The sequence below is a fragment of the Callorhinus ursinus genome, unplaced genomic scaffold, assembly GCF_003265705.2.
Source record: "Callorhinus ursinus isolate GAN/ISIS: 27379988/994484 unplaced genomic scaffold, GSC_fseal_2.0 scaffold88, whole genome shotgun sequence".
NCBI classification, from domain to species: Eukaryota; Metazoa; Chordata; class Mammalia; order Carnivora; family Otariidae; genus Callorhinus; species Callorhinus ursinus.
The window spans coordinates 3,024,486-3,033,999 of NW_027397150.1; the positions used below are offsets into that span (position 1 = coordinate 3,024,486).

General features: G+C 41.2%; 1 non-coding gene across 1 annotated transcript; it reads right to left on the bottom strand.

Moving 5' to 3' along the window:
- Positions 1 to 8,806: 8,806 nt before the first annotated feature.
- On the bottom strand, positions 8,807 to 8,881 carry TRNAN-GUU (transfer RNA asparagine (anticodon GUU)). Its single transcript has one exon. It is a non-coding gene; the product is annotated as a tRNA-Asn (tRNA).
- Positions 8,882 to 9,514: the final 633 nt, after the last annotated feature.

Genomic DNA, 9,514 nt, shown 5'->3' on the forward strand with positions numbered 1-9,514 from the left:
TTCTTTCTTTCTTTCTTTCTTTCTTTCTTTCTTTCTTTCTTTCTTTTCTTTTTTTATTTGTTTGACAGAAAGAGACACAGCGAGAGAGGGAACACAAGCAGGGGGAGTGGGAGAGGGAGAAACAGGCTTTCCACAGAGCAGGGAGCCCAATGCGGCTAGATCCCAGGACTCTGGGATCATGACCTGAGCCGAAGGTAGACGCTTAACGACTGAGCCACCCAGGCGCCCCGCATGCAGTATTTTTATTCTATTCAGGCCTCCATCCGATTGGATGAGGCTCCCCGACATTAGGGAGGGCAATATGCTCTATTCAGTCTACTGATTTGAATGTTAATCCCATCCAAAAACATCCTCGCAGAAACACCCCAAATAATGTTTGACCAAATATCTGGGCATCCCATGGCCCAGTCAAATTGACACATAAAATTAACCATCCCAAAAGGGGACACCTTATACTAAGCACACAGAAGAGAAAACTGCCTTGGTTAGGCTTCAGTTTAGGATCATTGCTTTTTCAGAGCTTCTGCCCCTCTGGGTATGGTACAAGGATGCTTTCATCTGGTCACATAACAGGGATGAATTAAGAAAGAAAAAGTCCCTTCTGGCAGAGAAGCAGCAGGGCTGGGGAAGAGTAGGTTAGCAACACACCTCCCCTGGGGGACTTGAACCACCAATATACTGATCTATGGATCAAACCTGCTGACCATCAGACTTCAGGGACCATGCTGGGTTTTTTTTTTTTAATGTAATGCATATAACATAAGTTTAGTTATTTTAAAGTGAACAATTCAGTGGCATTTAGTACATTCTTAAGGTGTGTGACTACCTTCACTATCTAGTTCCAAAACACGTTCATTATCCCAAAATAAAGCCCCACATCCATCCCCAATGAGCAATTATTCCTCAATACATGCTCCTCCCAGCTCCTGGAAGCCATCAGGTTGCTTTCTGTTCCTATGGACTTACCTCTTCTGGATATTTCATATGCATGGAATCACACAATATGTGATTTGTCTCTGGCTTCTTTCGCTTAGCTTATTGTTGGAGTTCATTCAAGCTGTAGCGTGGATATTTCACTGCATGTATACACACATGTTGTTCATGCATTCATTGATTGATGGACATTTGGGTTGTTTCCATCTTTTGGCTGCTATGAATAGTGCAGCTATGAACATTCATGTGCAAGGACTCATTTTGAGTATCTGGTTTTAATTATTTTGGGTGCATACCTAGTAGTGAAATCGCTGGGTAATTTGCATTCTCACCAGCAATGTTTGGTGGTTCTAATTTCTCCTTCCTGCCAACACTTTTTATTTTCTATTGTTGTTGTTGTTTTTAAAATGATAGCAATCCTAGCAGGTATGAACATAACACTACACATGTACTAGAATGACTAAAATTAAAAAGACTCATGATACCAAACAAAAAAGAGGACTTCCTATATGACTCCATTTATGTAAAACTCTAGAAAATGCCAACTAATCTACAGTGACCATAAGCAGACCAGTATTTGCTTGAGATGCACAGGTCAGTGGGGGCATGACTTAGTGAGGGGCAGAAGGGAGGCGTTATCGAGGGCTATAAGGAAATTTCTGGGGGGTGATGGATATATTTATTATTTTGATTATAATGATGGCTTCATCAGTGCATACATATGTCAAAATGTCGTATTATATATTTTAAATATGGGCAGGTTGTTGTATGTTAAATAATAAACTGTTAAAAAGGAAACAAGGTGAAACAATTTCTTATATCCCTTTCGGAGGTCACTGAAGTCTCTTCATTTTAACCTGTGCCATAAATTGAAAATGTAGGGGACTGATTACACCATTCTCTTTTAAGGAGACTTTCTAAGTCTAAATTTCTCACATCTGTGATGAAGTCCCAAGTCATTAGCAATGCAGATTCCCAGATGACAACAGATGACCATTAACTGCTATACAGCCGACATTGGGTTGTTAGATTCTCTTTCCAGAATATTCACAATATCTTGCCTGCCTTCTACCCCAACAAAGCCCTTTCGCCATTTCAGATACCCATATATTTCTGTTACCAATGTCTAAATTTTAGTGGTCCTGGATATAAACAGCATAAATAAACTTAGCAAATTAAGCAGAAAAAGAATTAATTGAGAAGTTATTTGTGGGTCATAGATTTATGAAAATTAACAACCAGACTCAGATAAAGGGAATAGCCAAAGGGGAGGTAGGAGGCCAGAAATAGAGCCAAACTCATGCCAAAGAAAGAGTCTGGTAAGGAAACCAGAGGAACAGTCAAGACTAGATATTGGCTTTGACTTTCTGGATAAATGAATTCTAAACTGTTTATGATGCTACATATGATTGGCCCTTGAATCAGAATCTAGGGAAGCAACTTATAGCCCATTGAACTAAGATCACATATTAAAGTAGAAAATGCCTCCACTTTATCTTCTTTAGAGGAAGGAGGGTTCCCGACCTCATTCGTACTCAAATTCATATTCCCCAAGAATTGAGGTCCACACAATAAGAAAGATCTGCTGCCACTGGTTTTGATCTTGGGACTAGATTCCCTTGATTTGTTTCCCTTAGTAGGTGATATAATCCCATCTTATATTTATTGGTGTTACGGATACTTGTTTGCTCATTTCAGTGTAAGATAACTATTATATAATTATATTATTTAAAAATATTTTACTATGTGGTCTGTTTCCTTTGTTGTATTTTCTTTCCGTAAGTTTAAAGGTTTAGCATCTTTTATCTCATCCAGTGTTTATATATGAAAATTATGATACCATATAGATCTTTAACTCATTTTTTTTTTTTGACAGTGTGGGTTCACTTCTGACAAAGACTCTTTCCTTGACTGAACTGTAGTCAGATTCCTCTAAGTCCTCTTCTTAACTCGGCTTTGACCTTGGCTTCAGTCTTTGTCCTTGTCAAGTTTGCATTGCCCAGTTTTTAGCAATAATCCTGCGAGGCCCATTTAGAGAAAATCCCCCACTCTTGATATCTGATCACACTGGCCAACCTTGAGCAAGAATTCATTTAGGTCAGTTTAGCCAGAATCCCCCCTTAGCTGATATTTTCTTTTACTAATTTTGCATCTACTAACGCCCACTCTACTCTTTGGCTCTAAGTCCCTACTTGTTGGAATCGAGCCCAGTTCTATCCTGAGGTTCTCTTTTCCCCGGTTGCAGTAGTTCCTGAATACAATCTGCTCTTGCTGCTTTGACCACTGTTCAGGTCTGGTTTTTCTCTGACACTTCCCAACCTGAAGTATGAAGAAATTAACACACTGCCACTTCCCCCGGAGCTCCTCTCTTCCCCCGTCACACTTCAGATGAGCTTTAATATGATGGTAATTGTATGAGTTTGCTGGGGTTGCCATAACCAAGTACTACAGGCTTAATACAACAGAAATGTATCTGCTCACAGTTCTAGAGGCCAGAAGTCCACAACCAAGGTGCTGCAGGGTCATACTCTCCTTGAAACCCATAGGGGAGAATCCTTCTTTGCCTCTTCCTGACTTCCCTGCAACCCTTGGCATTCCTTGGTTCATAGCTGTAACATTCCAATCTCTGCCTCTGTATTCACAGGGCTTTCTTCTCTGTGTCTCTGTATATCCTCTTCTTTTCTTATAAAGACAGTAGCCATTGGATTAGAGTTCACTCTCATAAAATATGACCTCATTTTAACTTAATTGCATCTGTAAAGATCCTATTTCCGAATAAGGTCCCATTCGTAGGTACTGGCTGTTTGGAATTGAACATATCTTTTTGGGGAATACATTTCAATTCACTATAGTCATAATCATACATTTTAATTTTTTAGTTTTTGTTTTCTGTTTTATTGTATTTAAAATATACATATTGGCAATCAGCAATGAAAAGTGAGGAAATCACTGTACTTATCCCCATCAACTGTCTTGATCCACCAAATTAAATGAAATGGAATCTAGTATAAATCTAAACCTATAGGTAACACAAATGCACAGTACAAAAGAGTATTTAAAAAAGAACCCAAATGTTCGGTAGACCCTAATGTGGAATATAATAATACCAGGGCCTTTGAAATCAAATGATTCCCCTCATTTCCCCCAAAGGTAACTACTATAGCTGTATTTTTCTCTTTCTCTCTGTGCTTGAGTGGCTTTTGACCAGGTTCTATTAACTGCCTAGAATGAGACGGGAAGTAGTCCCTTTTTTTTTCTAGTCTCTGAGAGATTTTGTGTAACATGGAAGTTCTGTTTCTTGAATGGCTGGTGGGAATTGCACCTGAACCCTGACTTGTAGAGTCCATGAGCATAACACCGTTGACACTGTTTTCTGCCACTGCATTTACTGTGGTTTTTATATACAGCCCTAGGTAATCGGAATGGAATTTGGCGCCTGGAAATGGAATGCTGCCGTAACCATAGCTGAAACATATGGCGCTGTTTGGAGCACTGGCTGGGGGTCAGGATCCTGACGGCCCTCAAGAAGGTTGACAGCGATGACTTGAGGTGAAATGAGGAGTATATTATTGGAAACCAGACAAAGAGTCACCCTTGTTTTGTAGTATTGGAAAGTACCTCCGCACTGTTTCCTGTAGTAATGTGAAGAATAGAAAATGTACCTAGTGAATCCAGGGATTAGCTAAGTAATTTTCCGTAGAGAGTGCTGAGGAGCTGTTTGGATTCTTTTAGATGCTATAGGGGACCAGAATATGCCACCCCAAAATATGCCACTTTGGCATAAAGATTATTTTTTTAAGGATTATTTTAAGCTGGAGACAAATGAGCATCAACAGATGCAGAAGGATAGGTTTCCCAGAGTTCCCTTATCTGACTAAAAGCAGAAACTTCTGGAAGTTGAGGACTCCCATAAGTCCCCTCTCCTGGGGAGGTTTTATAGCTATGAAGAAGACATAAAGTGGGGCACCTGGCTGGCTCAGTTGGTAGACCACATGGCTCAGTCTTGGGGTTGTGAGTTCGAGCCCTGTGTTGAGGGTAGAGATTTCTTAAATAAACTTAAGAAAATCTTAAGAAAAGAAGAAGAAGAAGATATAAAGTCAGTTCCAAGAGGAACCTGCACAAGCAAACCTTACTCTATTAATTTGCTCATATATTTACCATCCCCCAGTTTGCTGCCCTTGAAAAGGAAAACCCCTTTCCTTTGTCTTCTCATTTCTGTACACATTTATTTTTCTTTTGTTAAGATGCTATATAAGCCCAAGTTCTAACCACCCCTTTGAGTTACTCATCATGAGGTTTCTCCTGTGTGGTGTAAGCTGCATGCATTGATTAACTGTTTTTCTCTTGGTAACCTGTCCTTTGCCAGTCTTGAACTTACAGGGCCCCAGCCAGAGAACCAAGAGGGCATAAGGAAAAAGAATTTTTCCTCCCCTGCACTGCGTATAACAAAACACTAGAAAAGAAAGATGAGCTAAAGTACTAATTACTCAGTTTTCAACTGGAATTTGGAGGAAATATAAAGGCTTGGGACAGCTTCCAACCAGAAAATGCTTCAGAAAGAAAGGGTGGGCCAAAGAGATAAAACCCAGGCACTGTCAGGAAAACATGGTTCCAGGGGAAAGATGAAGCTAAAGCTGTATCTGTAGAACTCTTTGTTAAGACCTCAAGAAGACTGAATTAGTGCCTCATAAACTCTTTCAGACAGAAAGGAGGTATTCCTTTTATTTTATTTAATTTAATTTTCTTTAAAATCAATTACTGTATAGTGTATTATTAATTTCAGAAGTAGAATTTAGTGATTCATCAGTTGCATATAACACCGAGTGCTCATTACATCACGTGCTCTCCTTAATGCCCATCACCCAGTTACCCCATACCCCACCCACCTTTCCTCCAGCAACCCTCAGTTTGTTTCCTAAAGTTAAGAGTCTCTTATGGTTTGTCTCCCTCTCTTTGTCTTATTTTAGTTTTCCCTCCCTTCTCCTATGTTCATCTGTTTTGTTTCCTAAATTCCACATATGAGTGAAATCATATGGTGTTTGTCTTTCTCTGACTTATTTTGCTTAGCATAATACCCTCTAGCTCTATGCATGTCATTGCAAATGGTAAAATTTCATTTTTGATGGCTGAGTAATATTCCATTGCGCGCGCGCGCGCGCGCGTGTGTGTGTGTGTGATTAAAGATGGATAGATGATAGATAGATAGATAGATAGATAGATAATCTTTACCCATTCATCTGTCAATGGACTTCTGGGCTCAGAAAGGAGGCAGTCTATCAATCTTAAGGGCATGTCTCAGAGACCTTTCCTGTTAAGGAGCCTTTTAAGGATCTTAAGGACATTGACCCACAGCAACCTTACCAGGGTCCCAATGTAGAAAAGGGCTGATCTCTAACAGATCTGTGAGTGTGGCTTTTGCCTAATTGGAGTATATATTGATATATTTATAAGAAACTCTTCAAGCTTTTAAAGGAAGTATATCAGCTTGGACTGAAAGGGACAGAGACAGTACAAAATTGAAAGGAGCCTTTGGACCTCCAAACTCCTATGGTCAGGAAGCAGGCTGAGAAAATGATCAGCTGCAAACACTGACTATTCTTATGAAAAAGTAAGGCCAATTCAGGAGGTAGAAGTGAGAGCCACAGAGAATCATTCCCAGTGAGTAATAATGGGGCTTCATCAGGGAACTGGCAACATGTACCTGACTGGATGTCATAATTGCTGTGGGCCAGGGACTGCCGTGTGCCTTCAATTTACCCTTTTCGAATGGGAGTGTCAATAGCAGTTGACCCACGCCTTTCCCAGCACTCTATATTAGAGATGTGGGGGCCAGATAACTTATTCTTTTACTCAAAAGCCTTTGACCAGTTTTAGTATATGTGCTGCCGAAGAGAACACAAAAGCCTTTTGACCAAGAAGAAACTGCCCAAGCTCAGTTGGCTGAGTGTCGACTTGATTTCGGCTCAGGTCATAATCTCAGGGACGTGAGCTTGAGGTCTGAGTCGTTGGGCTCCATGCTGGGCGTGGACCCTGCTTAAGATTAAAAAAAGAAAAGAAAAAAAAGAAACTGCCCAAGGAGCCTCATGTATACCAGGAACAATTCAGAAATGAGGTAAGTAGCTTATGAAGAGATGGACAACTTGGAGTTCTGGGGGCAAAGGAAGGATGTTTGTGGCTCAAAGGATAGCAATCTCTGGGTGCACTGTGAACCACCAAGCTTTAACCTAACAGCAGAAAGTCTAACTCATTACACTACAAAGATCAGGTAGAGTCCACGGGCTGGCAGTTCCTACTGAATAATTTGTGGCCAAACACCAGGGTATACTCTGGGTTAACTGCCAGCCCCCAGGTCCAGCACTTCGGGGACCTCAACTCTGTGCAGCCAAAGACCCCGCTCTGTTATCCTGAACCTGAAAACCTGATAACACAACAGATTTGGATGATTTCAAAAGCCAATTTTCTTCAGCCAATATGGGGCAAGTGCACGGCATAGCCTTGTAGCCTCCATAGGTTTGTAAATGGCACACAAAAGAATTAGGGACCATGGTGCACCATTTGTCCTGGAAATTCCCCCAGAGAGCATAATTGGATCACCCTGTTCATGTTGTCAGGCATTACAGGAAGTAGTTTATGAACTGAATAAGTATGATAAACTGTATCTGTTTTCTTGTTCATCATTGTATCTGTAGTTCCCTGCAGAGTGCCTGGCACATAACAGTTGTCAATTTATGTTTGATGAATGAATGCTTGTGTGCATAAATGAGTAAATGAATAACACGTACATATTCAGAGACTAGGGAAAAGCCAGGATTTTGTTTTTCTAAAAGCCTTCAGGAAGAGAGAGTTTCCTCTCTGTGGTCCTCCTGTCCTGACTCCTGAGCTAAGAAAGACATCTGAGAGGATGAAAAGTCCAGCTCACTGGAGTTCCTGGCATGGGAACCGAGACGGGAGTTCTGGCAACATGTACCTCATACTATACCAGGACTTTTCAAGCTGACCTGGGTCCACTCCCCAGGGAAACTGGCAGCAGGCTAACAGGAAGGGAAAGGCAGGGAAGTTAAAATGGGAAGAACTTGATGACTGATGGATTTGCTGGGTGAGGGAAAGAGACTTCAAGGAAGTCGCCTTGCTGTCTGGCTTGTTGCCCTAAAGGTGATGGTACCGCCATTCACTGAGAGAGGGAACACTGGAGAAGACTCCTGCTTAGGTACTGGGGAGAAGTTGGATTCAGTTCGGGAGAGGATGACCTGGAGGGCAAGGGATCATGTGAAGCACACAGGTGGATGCATGGATAGGTTTAGGATTCAGAGAAGCACTGGAAACACAAATTTGAAAGTTGACAAGGTCACAAAAAAAAGAGTGTAATATGAAAGGACAAGAGTTGGAGCCACAGGCAAAGCCCTTGAAAGAGTATTTTTAGGACTTTCACTGCAGTCCTATGTATAAAAGCAGTGTCCAAGTATAAGTGAGTAGCAGGAGAAATTAGAGCACATTAATGCATGAAATGCTTTAAACTTTAATCCCTTTTAAACTTGGCCAGAGATCACTGAGTTTCTCCAGGTGCTTAGCATCTGCTGCAAGAATTAACTGAATGGGAAAGAGCCTTAACTGATTTCTGTATTAGCAGCGCTCATTTGCAAAGGCCGACTGGCTGTGGAATTCTGCAGAAAAGCAGCTCTGAAAGGTTTCGCTTTTGGGGGGAAAAAAGCACGGGTATCTCCAGTTTGGCCATAGATAGCTCCTGATCTCCTAGGATACCGGACCTGGGAAACGTCTCTTACTAGGCAGGTAATTCGTAGTATTTTGGATTAGAAGTAGAACTTTGATGTTTAAGAGGAAGGACTGAGAAAAAAAGGAAGGTTACAACTCCAGGCGTCCCTGGGCGGGATTGAACCACCAGCCTTTACGGTTAACAGCCAAACGCGCTAACCAATTGCACCACAGAGACTACCCCTTACCCTTGCTTGCGCAGGCCATATTTATAGATCATACTCAAATACTAGCATTCTGTAGAGTTCATTTCTTCACCCTGGTCTCAGTTGTGAGGTTCTAAAAGCCATAACATAAAGCCATCCCTGTTGCGCAACACTAGGATCCTTGCTTCCTTTCATCCTAATTTCTTAGCACCAGCAAGAAGTGACTGCTTCTTTCTCCCAAAGTTGAGACCTCCACAAAAGTAAGAACAAATTCACCACCGGAGGAATGTGAGAATGGCTTGAGGGAGTAGGGAATGGAGCAAGGGTGGCTGAGTGAGGGGGAAATGGCTTGCTGCTGATTTGAACTAACATCCCTACTTGGAAAATCAGCCTGATGTACTTCTTTCACTAAATTTCTATGAAAACCACTTACATTACCTCTTTATGAATTTTAAACCCAGATCTTGAGTGCTTATTTAAAAACATAATTTAAAAAATAGTAGTAATCTCCAAAGTTCAACCTGAATGTGATTCTCAAGCAGTACTAAATATACCCTGGGGAGGCAAAACAGCATCTGGAGACTTGAGATACAGAGTAGGTTGAACACGTGCCCCAGGACTCCTCCTTTCACTCACATAGTGATTCAAAAATATTGCCAAGGGGC